Here is a 21,260-nt window from a genome sequence, read left to right as displayed (position 1 = left end):
CCAGATTCCCCTGTGCCTTTTGCCATGATCGTAAGTTTCCTGAGGCCTCCCCAAAAGCAGAACCCTGTACAGCCTGCAGAACCATATGCTAATTAAACCTCTTTTCTTTATAAATTACCCAGTCTCAGGTATTTCTTTATAGCAGTGCAAGAATAGACTAATACAGAAAATTGGTTCCAGGAGAATGAAATATTGCTATAAAGATACCTGGAAATGTGGAAGCAACTTTAGAACTGGATAATGGGCAGAGGGTGGAAGAGTGTGAAGGGCTCAGAAAAAGAAAGATGAAGGAAAGTTTGGAACTTTCTAGAAACTTGTTAAATTGTTGTGACCAAAATGTTGATAGTGATATGGAAAATGAAGTCCAGGTTGAGGAGGTGTCAGATGGAGATGAGGAACTTATAGAGCTGGAGCAAAGGTCACTTTTGTTATGCATTTGTAAAGAGGTTGGAGGCATTTGTCCCTGCCCTAGAGATCTGTGGATCTTTGAACTTGAGAGAGTTGATTTAGGGTATCAAGCAGAAGAAATTCCTAAGCAGCAAAGTGTTCAAGATGTAGCCAGGCTGCTTCTAACAGCATAATCTCATATGCATGAGCAAAGAGATGATCTGAAACTGGAACTTACATTTAAAAGGGAAGAAGAGTATAAAATTTTGGAAAATTTGCAGCCAAGCCATGTGGTAGAAAAGAAAAAAGTCCATTTTCTGGAGAGAAATTCAAGTCAGCTGCAGCAATTTGTAAAAGCAAAGCGGGGAGGGGGGAGGCGCGGGGAACAAAGTGTTAATAGTCAAGAAAATGGGGAAAAGGCCTTAATGGGATTTCAGAGATGTTTGCAGCAGCCCGTACCATCACAAACCTGAAGCCCTAGGAGGGAAGAATAGTTTCCTGGTCAGGAAGCTGCCTAGGTCCCCACCACCCTGCACAACCTCAGGAAACTGCTCACTGCATCTCAGCTATTTCACCTCCTGCCATAGCTAAAAGGGCCCCCAGTATATCTTAGGCTGCTCTTCCAGAGGGTACAAGCCATAAACCTTGGTAGCTTCCACATGGTATTAAGCCTGCAGGTGCACAGAGGACAAGAATTGGGGCTTGGGAGCCTCTGACTAGGTTTCAGATGTATGGAAATGCCTGGCAGTTCAAGCAGCAGTATGCTGCAGGGGTGGAGCCCTCACAGAGAACCTCTACTAGTGCAGTGCAGAGGGGAAATGTGGGGTTGGAGCACCCACACAGAATCCCCACTGGAACACTGCCTAGTGACACTGTGAGAAGAGGGCGACAGTCATCCAGATCCCAGAATGGTAGACCCACTGCTAGCTTGCACCATGCACCTGGAAAACACACAGGCACTCAACACCAGCTCATGAAAGCAGCTGCAGGAGTTGTACCCTACAGAGCCACAGGGGTATAACTTCCCAAAGCCTTGGAAGCCCACCCTTTGCATCAGTGTTGCCTGGATGTTAGGCATGGAGTCAGTGGAGATTATTTTGGAGCTTTGAGATTTAATGACTTCCCTGCTGGGTTTCAGACTTGCATGGGGACTGTAGTCCCTTTGTTTTGGCAGATTTTTCCCTTTTGGAAAGGGCGTATTTACCCAATGTCTGTACCCCTACTGTATTTTGTATTTTGGAAGTAACTAACTTGTTTTTTATTTCATAGGATAATAGAAGGGACTTGTCTTTTCTCAGATAAGACTTTGGACTGTAGACTTTCAAATTAATGGTGAAATGAGTTAAGATGGGGGACTGTTGAGAAAGGATGATGCTATTTTCAATGTGAGAAAGAGATGAGATTTGGGAGGGGCCAGAGGCAGAATGATAGGATTTGAATTTATGTCCCAGCCCACATCTCATGTTGAATTGTGATCTCCCATGTTGGAGGAGGAGCCTGGTGAAAGGTGATTACATCTTGGGGGTGGACTTCCCTCATGCTCTTATCATAATAGTGAGTGAGTTCTCCTGACATCTGGTTGTTTAAAAGTGTGTAGCACCTTTTCCTTCCCTTCCTTCCTCTTGTTCAGGCCATTTAATTAGTGCCATCTTTCTTTTTGCCTTCTGTCATAATTGTAAGTTCCCTGAGGCCTCCCAAGAAACATAAGCCTCTGCAGCCTGCAGAACCATGAGCCAATTAAATCTCTTTTCCTTATAAATTACCCAGTCTCAGGTATTTCTTTATAGCAATGCAAGAACAGACTAATACACCTGGGGCATGTGGGCCAAAGGGTTCAACTTCTTGGGCTTCTCCAGTAGCTCCACTCCTGCCAAAAGTGAACAGCACTTGGGGAGGGCACTTCTCATGCTTCTCCATCACCTTCACCACCCACAGCCAGCACTCACAGCCAGAACCTTCTGCCAGCGCTTACTGATAATGCCATCTACAGGTATGCAGCTGGAATTACACCACCAAACAAAAATTGATTGCTACACCAAGTAACATCTTTGAAAGGCACCTTGTGAGTATATCTGCAACAAAGGGATCTACATCTAACAAAGGCCCTCTGAAAACATCCAGAAATAAAACCAATTATACAAAACGTACTGCAGAGTCATAGTGTCATGGAAAAAAGTCCCATCCAAATGATAGCAAATTCAAGAAAAAGAAAAAAAAAAAAAAAAAGACAGATCAGTTCCCTCAGATGAGAAGGAACCAGCAAAGTAACTCCCACATACAGAAAGCTAGAGTTTTTTTTTTAATCACGTCCAAAGGATTGCAGTAGCTTTCTTGCAATGGATCCTAAAGAGAATGACATATCTGAAATGACAGAAATAGAATTCAAAATAGATGAAAAGAAAACTCAGAGGAATCCAAGAGAAAGTTGAAATCAAACACAAAGAAAACAGAAAAATGATTCCGGATTTGAAAGACAACATAGCTATATTAAGAAAGAACCAAGAGAACTTCTGGTATTAAAAATTTTACTATAGGAATTTCAAACTATATTTGGAAGCCTTAACAACAGACAAGACCAAGCAGAAAGAAATAATTTTCAAGCCTGAGGAATAATCTTTTGAATCTACAAAGTCAGACCAAATAAAAAGAAAAAAATGAATTTGAAAAAAAACTTTAAGAAATGTGAGATTATGTAAAGCAATTATGTCTCTGATTTATTGACATTCTTGAATGAAAAGAAGAGAAAGTAAGCAACTTGAAAAAGATATTTGAGAAGACAATTCAGGAAAATTTCCCCACTTTTATTAGAGAAGTCAACATGGAGATATAAGAAATCTAGAGAACTTCTTCAAGATTCTGTACATGACAACCATCTGAAATTCACATAGACACAGAGTATCTGAGAATCAAAATATCTTAAAGGCAGTTAGAGAAAAGGGAAAAGTTACCTACAAAAGAAAACTCATCAGACTAACAGTGGACTTCTCAGCAGAAAGCTTACAAGCAAGAAGAAATTGGAGATTTATTGTTAGCATTCTAAAATCAAATAAATGCCTTCCAAGAATTTCATATCCTGCCAGACTAACCTTCACAAATGAAGGAGAAATAAAATTTTTCCCAGACAAGCAGTCACTATGGGAATTTGTCACCATCAGAATGAATCTACAATAGATGCTTAATGGAGTTTTAAACATGAAAATGAAAGAATAATACTTGCTACCATAAAACCACACCTAAGCTCATAGCCCATGGACCTATAAAGCAACTACGCAATCAAGACTACAAAGTAGTATATAGTATTCTATGACATGAAAAAAATACTACCATATAGTATTCTATGACATGAAAAATTACCTAACATATTATATTACCCTTTAACAAAAAATAGCCTATGTGCTCTAATTAAAAGACATGAAGTGGCAAATTGGATTTAAAAAAATCTAACCTTCTGCTGTCTTCAAGAGACCTATCTCACATGTAATGCCACGCATAGGGATAAGTAAAAAAAAAAATAGAGAAAGATCTATCATACAAGTGGAAAACACAAAGAGCAGGGGTTGCTATTCGTGTATCATATAAGATATACTTTAAACCAGCAACAGTTAAAAAAAAAGAAAAAGGAAGAGCATTCCATAATGATAAGTGATTGAATTAAACAAAAATATTTAACTATCTTAAATACATATATACTGAACAGTGAAACACCCAGATTTCTAAAACAATTACTTCTATACCGAGGGAAAAACAGACACACATTAATAGTTGAACACTTCAATATACCACTGACGACATTAGACAAATTATCAAGGCAGAGAACTAATAAAATAATCTGAAATTAAATTTGACGCTTGAACAATTGTACCTAATAGACATCTACATAATAATCTGTCCAAAAGCTACACAGTATATATTATTCTCATCTGCACACAGAACATACTTTAATATTGATCACATATTCAGTCATAAGGTGAATCTCAATAATTTCAAAAAAATTGAAATCATACCAAGCATACTGGAATAGTGGAATAAAAATAGTGAAATGAAAATAGAAATCAATTCCAAGAGGAACTCTTGAAACCACACATTTACATGGAAACTAAAGTTGTTCATGACTGACTTTTGGGGTAAACAATGAAATAAAGGCAGAAATTTAAAAAAAATCCTTGAAACAAATGAAAATAGAGATGCAACATACTAAAACCTCTAGGATGTGCTAAAAGCAGTGTGAAGAGAAAGTTTATTGCACTAAATGCCTACATCGAGAAAACAGATCTCAAACTAGCAATCTAACACCACATCTAAAGTAACTAGAAAAGCAAGAACAAAGTAATCCCAAAGTTAGCAGAAGGAAGGGGATAATAACATCACAGCAGAACAAAATGAAATTGTACCAAAATATATATGAAAATTAATAAAATAAAAAATTTGTTGTTTAAAAGGATAAACAAGATCAATAGGCTACTAGCTAGATTAACAAAGAAAAAATAGGAGATCTAAATAAGCACAATCAGAAATAATAAAAACGACATTACAACAGGTCCCACAAAGATACAAAAGACTCTCAGAGATTTATATAAACTCTTCTAGACACACAAACTTGAAAACCTCGAGAAAATGGATAAATTCCTAGAAGCACACAAACTTCTGCGACTGAATCAGGAAGAAATGGAGACTCAATAAGATTTCTGGAAATTGAATCAGTAATAAAATACCTATCGACCAAAAAAACCCCTGTACTACATGGATTCACTAATGAATCCAGACATATAAAGAAGAGCTGGTAGTAATGCTACTGAAATTATTCCAAAATATTGAGGAGGAGGAATTCCTCCCTAACTTATTCTATAAAACTAATATGGTCCTGACACCAAAATCTGGCAAACATACAACAACTAAAAACTACAACCAATATGCTTGATGAACATAAACACAAAAATTCAACCCTGCTCCCCACCCCCGCCAAAAAAAAAAAAAAAAAAAAAAAAAACCTACGTGCAAATCAAATCCAGAAACACATCAAAAAGTTAATTCACAATGATCAAGTATGCTTTATTCCTGGGATACAAGGTGGCTTCAACATATGCCAATAATGTGACTTACACCATAAAAGGAATTAAAAGTAACAAAACAATAATCACCTTAACAGATGCAGAAAAAGCATTTAATAAATTTCAAAATTCCTTTATGATTAAAATTCTCAACAAACTAGGAATCAAAGGAATGCATGTCAAAACAATAACAGCCATCTATGGCAAACACACAAAAATCATAATTCTGAATAAGCCAAGCCTTGAAGCATTTCCCACAAAACTGAAACAAGACAAGAATGTCTACTCTCACCATTCCTACTCAACATAGTACTAGAAGTCCTAGCCAGAGCAGTGAGGCAATAGAAAGAAATGAGTGGCATCTAAATAGGAAAAGAGGACGTCAAATTATCTCTCTTCTCTGATGAGATCATTCTATGCCTAGAAAACCCTAAAGACTTCACAAAAAGACTCACAGACCTGATAAATGTTTTCAATAAAGTTACAGGATACAAAATAAATGTGAAAAAAATCAGTAGCATTTCTGTACATCCATATGTTTAAGCTGAGAACCAAATCAAGAATGTAATCCCATTTACAATAATCATGAAAGAAATAGTATAACTAATAATGCATGTGATCAAAGAGGTGAAAGATCTCTAAAAAAAAGAACTACAAAACACAGCTGAAATAAATCATAGACAAATAAGTGGAAAACCATTCCATGCTCCCGAGTTGGAGGAATCAATATTATTAAAATGTCCACATTACCCAAAGCAATCTACAGATTCACCAATATTCCTATCAAATGACTGATGTTATTCATTACAGAATTAGGAAGAAACCTTTCTGCAATTCATATGGAAAAAATCCAAATGGCCAAAGCAATCCTAGACAAAAAGAACACAACTGGAGGCATCATATTATCTGACTTCAAACTATACTACAAGGCTACAATTACCAAAACAGCATGATACTGGCACAGAAACAGACACATAAACCATGGAACAGAATAGAGAATTCAGAAATAAAGCCATGCACATACAACCAACCAATCTTTGATGAAGTTGACAAAAATAAATAATGGGGATAGAACACCCTATTCAATAAATGATGCTGGAAAACTTAGCCATAAGCAGAAGGATGAAACTGGACCCCTACCTCTCACCCTATACAAAAATTAACTCGAGATGGATTACAGATAAGATGTAAGGCCTAAAACTATACAAATCTTAGAAGAAAATCTTAAAAAAATACTCTTTTGGACATCAGCAAAGGCAAATAATTTATCACTAAGACCTCAAGAGCAATTGCAACAAAACCAAAAATTGACAAGTGCGACCAAATTAAATAACTCTACACAGAAAAAGAAACTATCAACAGAGAGAACAGACAACCTACAGAATGGAGAAAAATATTTGCAAACAGTGCATCTCACAAAAGACTAACATCCAGAATCCATAAGGAACTTAATTCAACAAGAAAAAACAAACAACTCCATTAAAAAGTGGGCAAAGGACATGAAAAAACACTTCTCAAAAGAAGACATGTAAGTTGCCATTAAACATATGAAAAAGTGGTCAACATTGATAATCATTGGAGAAATACAAATCAAAACCACAAAATGATACCATCTCACACGAGTCAGAATGGCTATTATTAAAAAGTCAAAAAATAACAGATGTTGGGTAGGTTGTGAGGAAAAGGGAATGCTTATACACTGCTTGTGGGAATTCAAACTGGTTCAGCCCCTGTGTAAAGCAATTTTAATATTTCTCAAATAAGCAAATATGGAACTACCACTTGACCCAGCAATCTCATTACTGTGTATGGACCCAAAGGAAAATAAATTATTCTACCAAAAAAACACCACACTCCTAAGTTTATTGTAGCACTATTTGCAAGACAAGTATATAGAATCAATCTAAGTGTTCATCAACGGCAGATTTCATAAAGAAAATGTGGTACATGTACAATATGAAATACAACTCAGCCATAACAAGGAATAAAATAATGTCTTTTGCAGCAATGTGGATGCAGTTGGAGGACATTATCCTAAAAAACTCAATGCAGAAATAGAAAACCAAATATCGTATATTCTTACTTATAAGTGGGAGCTAAGCATTGAGTACACAGGAACATATTTTTAAAATGAGTGCAGTAGACACTGGGGACTCCAAACAGGGGGATGGAGGGAGAGAGGCAAGGGCCAAAAACTGCCTATTGGGTACCATGTTCACTGTTTGAGTGACTGGCTGAACAGAAGCCCAAGCCTCTGCATAACACAATATACCCTTGTAATAAATGTGCATATGCATGTATCTCCTGAATCTAAAAATTTTTTAAAATATAGACATTAAGAACTCTTATAATTAATATTGAAAAAGCTACATATCAAAATTTATGGACTTTATTTAAAGTAGCAATTAGAACTAATTTTACATGCGCACAATAATAAAATAAGAATAAATATGTTAAAATTTTAACTCATAAAACTAGTAACAAAAAGTGAACCAAACAGAAGTATACCGAAGAAAAAATGAAGATAAAAACTAAAACTGATGAGGCAAAGGATAGAAAAAAATAAATCAAATTAATAAATTAAAATTGTATTTCTTTAAGATCACACAGGATGTAAATCTAATCATGAAAAAGTAGGAAACACAAAAGTAGACTTAACTTTTGATAAGGAAGAATTGGAAAACAATAAGTGAACATACACATACATAAAAACACATTTGAAAACCTAGAAAATAGATTATTTCTTAGAAAAATACTATTTATTAAATTAACTGCAGTAGTGGTGAGGCATAAACAGATCAGTATTCAGATGACAAACGCATAAAATTATCAAGGAACTACTCCTTAAAAAACCACTAGGTTTCCACAGAGGAAAAAACAGTGTAGTTTTCACAGGAGAACCTTAAAAACATTTCAAGCCCAGATAATACAAATGCTACATAAATTATCTCAGAGCACAGAAAATAAGAGGAAACTTCCAGTTTCTTTTTATGATGCAGATATTGCATTGATACCCAAGTCTGATAACAGTAACCTTAAGACATAGATGAATGTCCCTTAGAAATTTAAAAATCTTAAATAAATTATTAGCAGACACATTTGAACACGGTAAAAAACGTGTTAGGCAATTCTTGCATTGCTATGAAGAAATACTTGAGGCTCTGTAATTCATCTTAAAAAATGATATAATTTTGTTCACAGTTCTGCATGCCATACATTCATCAGCATCTGTTCGACTCCTGGTAAGGACCTCAAAAAGCTCACGATCATAGCAGAATGCAAAAGGGAGCTAGCATATCACATAGCGAGAGCAGGAGTAAGCAGTAGAGGAAAAGTGCCATGCACCTTTAAACAACTTGCTCTCACATGAACTCACTCATCGCCAGGGGATAGCACTAAGCCATTCGTGAGGGATTCACCCCATGAGACAAACACCTCACACCAGGCCCCACCTCCAACAGTGGGGATTACATTTCAACATGAGATTTGGAAGGGACAATTATCCAAACCATATGAGAAAATAGGGCCGGGCGTGGTGGCTCACGCCTGTAATCCCAGCACTTTGGGAGGCCGAGGTGGGCGGATCACAAGGTCAGGAGATCGAGACCATGGTGAAACCCCGTCTCTACTAAAAATAGAAAAAATTAGCCGGGCGCAGGGGCGGGCGCCTGTAGTCCCAGCTACTCGGGAGGCTGAGGCAGGAGAATGGCGTGAACCCGGGAGGCGGAGCTTGCAGTGAGCCGAGATTGCGCCACTGCACTCCAGCCTGGGCGACAGAGCGAGACTCCGTCTCAAAAAAAAAAAAAAAAAAAAAAAAAAAAAAAAAAAAAAAAAAAAAAAAAAAAAGAGAAAATAGTGCGTTATAAATTATACCAAGAATGCAATGATTGTTTATTATATTGAAAATCTATTAATATAATTCACTGTAATTTACATGATATCCATATGGTTGATGGAAAAGGCTTCAACATAATTCAGCATAACAAATAATAAATCATTCATATTATATGTATAAATAATGCACTCTCTCTCTCTATATATATATATATGTAAAGAGAGAGAGAGAGTCTTAATACCAGCCTTGTGCTAGAATGTAAAATCCTAAAAACACTCATGATTTAAAAATAAAACAAGCAATAAAAAAACTAAAAATATAAAAATTGAGAAAGAATAAATAGAATTAACTCAATTTACAGGTTGCATGATAGTATACCTGGAAAAGCTTTGGGAATCAATAATAAAAATCATCTCAAAAATGACTTCAATAAGGTAGTGGGGTACTATATTAACACCCAAAAATGGATAGCATTCCTGTTCACAAATAAGAACCAATTAGGTAGTAAAATTGATAAAGTAATTCCAAAGCAAAGCAACAAAAATATAAAACACTTATAAATAAAGTTAACAAAAACTATATTAAATGGAGAACACTATAAAACACCCCTGAACATCACACATGTAGACTTGGAGAAAGAGAAAGACATCCCTTCTTCATAGTTACGATGATTTTATATTATAAAGATTTAGGTCTTCCTAAGTGTACTTATAAATTTAACGTGACTTAACAAAAAAATTGTAATGAGAATTTTATAGAGCTAAACATCTTACAGTTTATATGAAAAAATAAACACATAAATTTACTGTAGAAATGCTGAAAAGAAAGAGCTATAAGGAATGATTAAACCTCATAGATATTAAAACACATTATAATATATTTATAAGAAAAACAGTAAAACAGTGTAGTATTGGTGTTTGAATAGAAAGACAGACTGACTGATGCAATGAAATAGAAAGTCCAAAAATAGACCAACCATGTTTATAAATACAGTATATAATGAATCTCCATTTGAAATCACTGGGCAAAGATTGCATTTTTAATCATTGTTTGGACAACTGAAAAGTTATTTGGAACAATATATCTAATTAGATGTATTCCTCATACCATGTGCAAGAATAAGCTCCAAATTGATCATTATGTTTTTGGTAATCATCTAACCTGTTGCATGTATCAATAATGCATTTTTATTTCTGGGGAACATATAATGGTATATGTATATATCTAATTTTTATGTCTATCTTTATGTGGGACAACAGTCTGTAGGGATTTTTGTGTGTATGTGTTTCCTTTATCTGGTTTGGTGTCAGGGTAATTCTAACCTTACAAAAAAGATTGGGGGTGTTCTACCCTCTTCTGTTTTTCTGAAAGAGATTGTGTAGAATGGGCGTTGATTATTATTTTAACATTTGCAATCCATGAATCCTTTCTGATCAAGGAGAAAAAAACAGAGAGGGAGAAAGCCAGAGAGAAGAGAAAGCAAGAGAAAGAGAGGAGAGAGTGTCAGAAAATGGAGGGATCTTCTTAACAATGGAATATGTAGTGTCCTATGGATGTGGAGAGAATTTGAGTTGGAAAATTATTATTTTGCAAGCATCATATTATCAATTAATTGTAAATATAATGGGAAACTATGATTCCAATTTCTGCCCTTTTCCACCACATTGTATTTCTCGATTTGAATTTGGTCTGATATTGCTAATGGAAGACTTTGATTTGAGGGAAGGAAATGTCATCTTAGATTTTCAGCTTTTTGTAGAGATAGGACATTATAGATGGGTGCATAAGTTATCCTCTGGCTTTTCAGATGGGTCACCTGTAGACTCTGAAATCATAGGTACAGATATTTGCATGATCTTAAAGTGTTTTCCTACAGGTCACTTAATAGTTAAAAGAGAAAAAAAAGTATTTATATGGTGTAGAAATAAAAACAAGCATATGATTATGTTATCAGAATTTACAGAACCAATGAGTATAGATGGACTTTGTACGCCTTCATATATGAGAGTCTGAGAGAAACACAACAACAATTTTGCAGTATTCTGTCTGAAAATGCATAACCTGAATCCAGTCATTAAGAAACATGATACAAATGGAAAATTAGAAATGCTCATTAAAAAAGAGATAAATGCATTCTCAATGATGTCATTCAAAAATGTCATAAAGTAAAAGACAAATTTTAATTCTCGTATTTTAAAGGAGACCAAAAATACATGACAACTACATACGATATTTTGGAAACGCTTCTAAAGAAAAAAGTGCTCTGAAGCCCATTATTGGTTTAAATGACCAATTGGAAAATGGACAATAAATTAAACTTATATCACTGTTAAATTTACTGATGTTTATAAAACTATTTGGTTATGTAGTGTAATACCTCCATTCTAATGAAATGTACACTGAAATAATTAGTAAAGGGGCATAATATATGCATATTATGTTCAAATAGCTCAAGTTTCTCACTTTCACCCTATATATCAAATGATCAAGTAAATGGAGGAAATGTTACTAATAAACAAATCTGATTAAAGGGCATAGAAGGTATTTTTATTATTATTCTTGCAATTTTTTGTATGCTTAGAATGGTTTCCAGGTAAAAAGTTTTAAAAATGTAAATAGTTACCATAGTTCCCTCAATTAATAAAAGAGAGCCATGGCAAGCTTGTTAGACATTAACTTTCCTCCTCTATGCATTGTTACCCTAATCTGCAAAATGAAGATGATAATATTATCTACCTCATGATGCTGTTGTGAGGAGTAAAAATGTTAATACATGCAGGATGCCTAAAACAATCCTGCCTGGTAGTAAGCACTCTGTAAATGTTGGCTTCCAGTGTGTGCTTGTTTTGGTGGCAGTGGTGGTTATTACCATCATCACTATTATAGACGATGTTAAAGGACGTGGTGATGGATCTCAGATTGACACCAAGTGTCTTGATTCCCATTTCTGCTCTTTCCCACTACATTGTGTTTCTGGGATTTGAGTTTGGTATAATATTGCGACCCTAATTTCAGAGAAGAAAATTTCATCTTAGTTTTCCAGGATTCCTTTTTCTTGTTTTTTATTTTATTTATTTATTTATTTTTCAGAGAAAAAACATGGTAAGGGGGTGCATAAGTTCTTTTCTGGCTTTTCAGGTGGGTCAGCTCTAGACTTTGAAATCACAGGTATTAACTGAGAGCTCAGCAATGAAACTTTCTAATATCATTTAGTGTATAGACCCTGAAGAGCTTCATTTATGTCTCATAGAGCATTGCACATTCTTTATGGCAATTAAAAAAATCTGTAATGTACAATTAACCTTTTATAGTTTACAAATCATTTTCATGTGTACTTTTAAATAAATGACTCATCATAGAAACACCTACAATTTTACTGATGAAAAAGTTAAAGAACAATAAATTTAAATGACTGGCTCAAGATTATGTACTTAATAATGGTAGTGTGTCTTATAAAGAAATTCATATAATTATTAGCACAGCACTTAGCACAGGGATTTCCTCATAATTTTCGTTGGATTAATGTTAAAGAAAACTGAGGTTGGATTCAAACATAGATTTTATCTGTGGTTCCAAACATTTCTGCTATGTATGGTGACATGAAATCCCTGGTTTTAGAAGCAGTTCATTAGCCTGATTCATCATAACTTGATTGTTATAAGTTCAAGTCTGCATCTGACAGGTCTCTGGAATAAATGTTTTGAATTGGCTTCTAGATAAGATTTCATCCTGCCTGGGAAAACAACTTGAAAAGTTTTAACTTAGGGGCTCATCAATTAGACTTTGTGTTCAAGACATCATGGCTTAAAGAGAAGAAAAAATCAATTCTAAATATAAAATGTTGAATAGAGATATCTTTTTAAAAAATTTCAATGCTCATGGGGGAAGCACTTGTCCCTATCTGATGCTGATCCAATCTCTTTTATTTGATTGATTGTTGAATCTATTGATGAGTGAGCCGTTCAGCCAGATTCCCCAGCAGCAAGGTCAGCGGACTGTGATTCCTCAGCGGGGAGGCTGGGGTCTGTGTGGAGGAGACTCCTCTTGGCAGGAGCAGTTTGAGTATGCAGAACACATCGGCACAGCCTAGAGCTGGCAGTTAGTGTACGCGCGACACACACACACACACACACACACACACACACACACACACACAACCAGTGCTTTCCCCTCAAGTGAGGCAGCGTTAGCAACTGCAGTCCCAGCTTCCTCTGCTGAGGTACAAGCAGCCACTGCCTGATTTGTTGGAGGAGCGCTAGAGTCCAGTATCTGAGGGACTGGTAACACGCAGCTGTCACAGCTAGTGGCAGACAGCCCACTTCTTCCCAGCTGCTTCGCCAGCCCTGGCAAGAGGGCATACTCTTCCAAAAGCCAGCCTGCCTGGTGAGGAGGTTGCTTCACACTGAAGGTAAGACTGCTTCCTAGTCGCTTTCTTTCCTAATGTGCCAGCTACCTCACAATCTACTTTCAGGTAGGCTCTTGCCATTTCTTGTTTTAGGCATGGGAAAACCTTCTCAATCACAGCGTTTACTTTAACTGAGAAAGTCTTTTTTTTTTTCTTTTTTTTTTTTGCTAAAGAAGCAGAACAGTAAGGGCTTGATAGTTTAGCAGGATTCTTCTGATTAAAGAAGTTTTAGTGCAGACGGGTAACTCTACTTCTCTCTCCCAACCCTTAGAAATATTCTGCAGATAATGAGACAGCCTCATTTTGTGATTCATAGGCAACTTCACATTTAGCATAAGCGTGCGCTTCTAACCTTTTCAGTTAGTTGACAATTGTTATGCAACTCAGCATGTGTAATTTAAAGACCTTTAAATGCTCTTCTTCTCTTGGGAAAAACATACCTCAGTCTTGTAAAATAAAAGCCAAGTGGTGGGAGCTATGGATTCAAACTCTTCTTTGGCATTTAACATTCGGTGATATAGACAGGAGTGAAAGTTGCTGAATCACAGAAGTTTAATATTCATGCAAATTGCTGTATTTGTCAAGGAAAGCTAGGAATCAAATGTCTTTTCATCTTTTAGAGCTCTTATACATATATGGATGATGTGGATTTGAAGAGGGGAAATATTTGTTTGCTATAACTCACTCTTGTGGTGAGGTGGGTAAAGTGATTAATGGACAGAAATAATTAACTGGAGAGGATTTCTTCTACTAAAATGAGCTAGAATCTAGTTGTGAATTTAGAGGTTTCTTAGTTAACAGATCTGTATTTATAAAACTCCAAAGAAAACTGTAGCTTATTGATTTGAGTCTACTTGTTTTAGTGATACTAATCTGCATAAATTATCACCCCGAATATTCCTTGACTGTACATATTTTTTAGCCAATTTCAGAGTAAAAAAGTTAATAAAGAAAAATTTCAACAACTTAATGTCTTCACCCTTTAATATTCATTTTAATTGTTTCATATACATAATTTCACAAGAAGTTTTACGAGAGACTGATAACCATAATTTATCCAATTGAATTGAAATGATCATAAAGAAAATGCTGTTCAGAAGATGAGTCCCAAACACAAGTCAGGCTCATGGTGCCTCTGGGTTATTGCAGAATATAGCACCAAGAGTGAAGTCTGTGGTAAGCAGAGAATCAGAAGACACAGTTTTTGTGACTGTTTTTACAAGCATCACTTTGTATGTGTAGTACACTTTTAAAAACATTAGTCTCTTTTCATTACTCTTCTGGGAAGTGCCTTTGAGCTGTGGCATGCTGTTTTGATGGGGATGACCTCAGTTCTGATGGAGAAGCATGACACACAACTTTCGGGCAGATCTAGATGTATGCTTAAAAGAGAAGTTATCACCTGGGGTCAGGAATTTTCAAGCTCGAACATCCAGGTACTTTCTCTGATAACTCCAGGGACCTATCCTTTGAGCAAAAAGACCATACACACAGGTTGTCTGCTGCCTCTTTAGAAGGTAGTACAAAGAAAGAACAGTTACCTTCTTTACTTGTCATTAATATTTAATGCAAGTGATCACTCTGCAGCATCCAATAGGGACTTTCACTCTCTAACAAATATTTAATGTATATTGTCTGGTATTGCCTTTAGCTTCCATAGTATTTGTAGTTTCTACATTGAATATTCATAAAGTATTTTGAGAAAATAGATTCTCTAGTCTGCCACACAACAACAAACACACAAAGAGAGCACAACTTTACTTTTTGTTACTTCACACTTTAATTCACAGTCAAACTTGCCATAGACCTGCTTATATTACTCTCTCCATGGTGCTGTGGCAGCTGATGGCTCAGCTGATATTGCTCCTAGTAAAATGGAGAGATCAGAAGGAGCGAAGGAGACAGAGGACACATAATTCTTTTTTTCATGTTGGGTGGATGGTGTGCACTTAGAGTGGAATCTTGGAGAGAGAGAGAATACAGAGAATACTCTCTATTTGTTTATGTTTTGCCAAAGATGTCCAACTCAGCCAGCAACCTAAAAGATCCAAAGATGTAATCTTAACCAGGCCTGCTGTGGAAGTGAAATGTAATTTAATTAAGTTGTTGGGTGAGCTTTCTCCTTCTTGGTCTTCCTCACTCACCTTTCTCCCCAGGTGAACAGATTTGTGAGGTAGGTTAAAGAGTTAGCCAATTACATGCACATTATAGATCACCATTCAAAGCCGTCTTTTCTGAGAGGGAATCAATTTCATTTTCCTTACAGCCAGAGGTGATGACTCTTCTGTCATTGTTCTGGCTCCTAGTCGCCAGCCTTCTTAGTCTTTACACAATTTTGTTCCTCCTACATCTGACAACCATTCCTGGGCATCTTGGTGAATTGGTATTTTGAGAATTTTATTAAAATAAAGGTAATGAATAAATATTATGGATTAAGCCAAAGAAGTGGGTTATCAACAATGTTCAGTGCTGTTAGGTCACATACCTTTCAGTTCTTACCAATCTGTGGGGTAGGATTGATGGTGCCGTCCCAGGCATTTCTACATATGCATGGTGACGTTGCAGACCAATGCTTACCAACGCAAAAGCAAGGAAAGAAAAAAAAAACGAAGAAGAAAACCTATAAGCTTTTGTGAAATGCAAACAGGTGCCGAATACTGAGGAAACCATGTAGTTATACTCTTAAGGTGATTTTCCCCAAATTACCTTGGATTATACACTAGCTCTAACAATGGCACATTGCATGCACCCTTCAGGGCTGTGTTGAGTGATAGCTATAAATTAGGATGAAGAGAAGAAAATGCTGCACAGTTTAAATATTGAGGAGAATTAGGATCCAGATGGTAAGGTTTTTTTATAGCAATACATTGGATAATGTTACAAGCTTCTATGGCTACTGGCCTATTATATTTTCTCTAGTAAAATGCAGTTTAGAAGGTAGTACAAAGAAAGTACAATGCAGTCTCTAGTAAAATGCAGTTTACTAGAGAAAATATAATTGCTAAGAGCAATCTTGCTAATCTAGAAAAGCGAATTTCCTTTCCATATTACATTTTTCAACTTTGCTGGCTTATTTTCTTTTCCCCTTTTCCTTACTTTTTTTCCATTCTAATTCCAAACTCAATCAAAATTATATAATGTGATTTATTGTTTTATTTCAAGGTTGCTTTCTTTTCTCTCTCTCTCAGTACCTTCCTCCCCTGCAAATACCCGTCTCACATTATGAATGCATTTGAGAAGTCTGTCAAACATTTTGGACTTGGACACAGAATGGTTATTAGACAAGTCTCCATCTGGTTTTAAATGTCCCTAATCTAAAATCACCTCATTTATTCAGTCTCTGTAAGACAGTTTTCTTTTTTTCATTTAGACAGGATGTCGCTCTGTCTCCCAGGCTGCTGAGGAAATCTTAGCTGTAGTTCAGGTGTTTCCTTGTTCAGGACTTCAGGTCTGCTCTGAAAGAATTGCTTTTCTTCTTTCAACACCCTCTAGTGGGAATTGTATTATCTCTAGTCTCGGGGCCACAGTGGCATCTCTGATCAGGCATTGGTATAGAAAGTGAGCCACCTGGTGGTGAAAAAGAGTAATTCTTATATTCTTAACAGCCTTTCAAGTTAACAGCAAGGAAGGACATTGCTAATTTTCTGTTACATTGCGAAGGGGTGTTTGATTTTAGTAAAATGTCCTTTAATGGTATATATATTTTTTTCAAATCAATTGTTAGGTTACAAGCACAAATCCCTTCACTCTATGCTTCATTTTCTAATTTGATATGACCTATCTCTTTCACCTCTTTTGTTTCTTGTATGTACACGTTGTGAGGAACACAGTTATGTTGCTATGTGTTTAATAATATTTGTACACATTTATATACATACTAAAGTATCAAGATAATTCAATGAAGAAAGCACTTCAAAAAGAAAGCAATGAAATTACCTGTTTTCCACTGGGTATTAACACTGCATTTTGAATAGCTTAAATATAAACATAGTTTACTGTATTTGCATATTCATACTTAAAAAAATACAAAAATAAAAAAATAAAACATAAAATTATATGTGTGTATGTCTTTGTTCTAAATCAAAATATAGATAATAGGCATCATTTCCTATATATTTTTAAGACTCTAATCTAGCTAACCAATTACCAAGGCTACAGTAGCCCTTGTCTTACTGTCCTTATTCTCTTTCCTTATACCTATCTTTCTGTGTGGGGAGTCAGAACTGACATTAACATGTCTCTTGGCTGGAAACAACTCTTTGGAAGTACAGATGTTAACGGTCTTTGGGAACTGGAGTTCTCTAAATATATAGAGTAAGTGTAAAGGTACTGTGCAAATAAAGGACACAATTATTTCTGATGTATTTTTTTTTCCAGTTTAGAAGACTTGGGTGCAGATGGGGTAGATCCCATTAAACCAGAATTGGTTTTAATTAAATTTTACATGGATCAAATAGAAAGACAAGGCTGAGTGTGGTGGTTCAAACCTGTAATCCCAGAAATTTGGGAGCCTGAGGCAGGCAGATCACCTGAGGTCAGGAGTTTGAGACCAGCCTGGCCAATGTGGTGAAACCCCATATCCACTTAAAAAATAAAAATAAATAATCATTTAAAAAAATCTTAGCTGGACTCAGTGGCAGGCACCTATAACCCTAGCTACTCAGGAGACTGATGCAGGAGAATTGCTTGAACCTGGGAGGCAGAGGTTGCAGTGAACTGAGATCACGCCACTGCACTCCAGCCTGGGTGACAGAACGAGTCTCTGCCTCAAAAGAAAAAAAAAAAAGACAAAGTTGAGATGTTAAATGGCAGATATTTCATTAATTCCTTAATTCACCTATTAATAATGGCACTATTTAGAGAAAATACTGCCTAGAATCACACGTGCAGATTCACTCTCCAAGTTTTAAATTAGTTCCCTCTCTAGACAGCCTCATCTTATCCATGTTGTTCTTCAACTTCAAATTTATTTATTTGGGCAATCATCCTGTGTAAACTAGTAATTCACTATGCATTCTTTAAAAAAATAGCAGAAAGTTTTTGTTGTGAAATTATTGTTTACATATAAACTATAGCTTGAAGTATGAATATAAATAGAAATTAATAATTTCTAGACTGGGTGTGGTGGTTCATGTCTGTAATCCCAGCACTTTGGGAGGCCCAGGCAGGAGCATCACTTGAGGCCAGGTGTTTGAGACCAGCTTGGCAACATAGTGAGACCTCTACTCTACAAAAAAATAAAAATAAATATAATTAGCCAGGAGTGGTGTCACAGGCATGTAGTCCTAGCTAGTCAGCAGACCACAGCAGGAAGGATCACTGTGCCCAAGGGTTTGAGGTTGCAGTGAGCTGTGATGGTGCCACTAGGTGAGAAAGCAAGACCTGGTCTCTGAAAACATAAACAAACAAATAATTAAATACATAATAATAATTCCTGATTTAACCTCAGGAAACTATTATGTAATATTCCACTTGTTTGAGATTTAAATAGTGAAAATAAGCTCAAATGTCTTGTTCTGTTTGTTGTCATTAGAGTGGAATCAGGTATAATAAAACCATTCTACTGGCTATGCAAGAGCCAGCTCCCATGTCATTGTGAGGAAAGGTAAAGAGAATAATAAAATAAGTTTTAATATATCAGGTAATATCCTTGAATATTCAAACATTTAGAAAATTACCACTACAATAGTAGATGCTTTTCAAAATTATTAAAATGTCTATGAGTTTTTAATTGAGATTTTACCTATGTATGTCAGTGATGGGAAGTACAATCTTGACTTGGAATTTAGTTTGACTTTCACAAGCCAGTGTCTCCTTCCTTGCAAGTCTCTAAGCTACAACTTGGTGAGATGGGTTTGCTACATGCACACAGATATGTAATCATTTTAATACACTACAAGTTGATGGCCAGAAAGCAAGAAAATTATTCAATCATAAAAAATAGAGGGGAAAGGAATCAAAAGTTCTTTATTTCACATGAGTTTAGGATATGAAGCATTGCAAGAAAAGCAACTTCTCCCGGCTTGTCACTTTTCCTCTTCCTCTTTCTTCTCCCTCCTCCTTCCCCTTTTCTCTTTTTTTTCTTTTTGTTCCCCCTACCAATTCAGTATACTTATTTAACCTCCTCATTTTCCATTTAAGGTTCTAAAAATTCTCAGTCAACATTCACTCTGAATTGTGATGCATTCAGTAGTTAATTATTTTCCACAATGTCCTTTAAATGTATGTAAATTAGACTTTTGATGAACTGGAATGTTTTACAGATTCTCTGCATAAATCACACAAGGTTAAAAAAAAATCAACCTGTTTAAGGAGCAGAGTATTTTTGGACGTTCATCATTTGCTACAGTGACTGAGGACATCTCAGTGCTGCTGGCTTCAAGTATATTCCTACAGGGACAGCCTGCATACTTTTCAGAAAGACATATTTCTAAGTTTATTTCTAGCTTTAAAGAAAGAATATCTGCCTAGTAATGTGTCGATTGAAGCTGTAAATGGGCATGGGTAGCAATATGAAGTCTTCTGTTTTCTAGGCTCATTTTGCAAAGTAATGTTAATTTATGAATTGATTTATGCATGTGCTTTTATAATGATATTTATTACTATCAACGTTATTTAAATAGAAGCAATAATTTGGAAAACTATCCCACTCTTTTTTTCTGTACAATATTACAAAATAGAGCATTCTTGAAGTGATTATAAATTGTCTTACTGAATACTCAGGTACTTGGATAGTGTTTACTCATTCTAAATAATGTGTCATTTAGAACAACTCAAAAGGCTTTCTTTTATTTAGACGAAATCTTACATTCTGTAGCAATAAAGATTTGATTGGCATACGTTTTATATATGATCTTTTCACATACCCAGCTACAGTTGTTACAGGAAAGGGTCCCTATCCAGACCCCAAGAGAAGGTTCTTGGATCTCGCGCAAGAAAGAATTGAAGGCGAGTCCACAGTGCAAGGTGAAAGCAAGTTTACTAAGAAAATAAAGGAATAAAAAATGGCTAGTTCATAGAGCAGCTCTGAGGGCTGCTGTTTGCCCATTTTTATGTTTATTTCTTGATGATAAGCTAAACAAGAGGTGGATTATTCATGCCTCCCCTTTTTAGACCATATAGGGTAACTTCCTGAAGTTGCCATGACATTTGTAAACTGTCATGGCACTGATGGGAATCCAGCAGTGAGGACCACCAGCAGTCACTCTTGTCACTATTTTGGTTTTGGTGGATTTTGGCTGACTCCTTTACTGAATCCTGTTTTATCAGCAAGGTCTTTATGACCTGTATTTTGTGCTGACCTCCTGTCACATCCTGTGACTTAGAATTCCTTAACTCTCTGGGAATGCAGCCCAGTAGGTTTCAGCCTCATTTTACCCAGCTCCTATTTAAGATGGAGTCGCTTTGGTTCAAACGCCACTGACATTTCTCCCCTCCCTTTTATAAGAGAACCCTTAATTCTAAGGGTTGCAGAGGGATGAAAAGCCATCTTTTGTAACTTCTTCGGGCTGAATAGGGGTGATGATATTTCTGTCTAACTATGAGGGTCTTTTGCATTCAGGATAGAAAGGAGCTCAATCAGAAA

The 21,260-nt window shown here is 35.9% G+C and overlaps 1 protein-coding gene across 15 annotated transcripts in view; it reads left to right on the top strand.

The window, feature by feature from the left end:
- Positions 1-21,260, top strand: part of LOC105468948 (teneurin transmembrane protein 4) — a 3,228,145-nt gene that overhangs the window by 126,174 nt on the left and 3,080,711 nt on the right. For 12 of the 15 annotated variants that reach the window (XM_071075902.1, XM_071075903.1, XM_071075900.1 and 9 more), the window contains exon 1: positions 13,428-13,678. The exons of 1 other annotated variant lie outside the window; for it this stretch is intronic. The gene's annotated coding sequence lies outside the window, so the exon portion shown is untranslated. Of the gene's footprint in view, positions 1-13,427; positions 13,679-21,260 lie in introns of those variants that run through there. 2 more of the 15 variants (XM_071075906.1, XM_071075904.1) reach the window with 1 other exon arrangement.

The sequence above is a fragment of the Macaca nemestrina genome, chromosome 12, assembly GCF_043159975.1.
Source record: "Macaca nemestrina isolate mMacNem1 chromosome 12, mMacNem.hap1, whole genome shotgun sequence".
NCBI classification, from domain to species: Eukaryota; Metazoa; Chordata; class Mammalia; order Primates; family Cercopithecidae; genus Macaca; species Macaca nemestrina.
The sequence above is the reverse complement of the archived record's forward strand: the minus strand, read 5'-3'. Positions and strand labels throughout refer to the sequence as shown.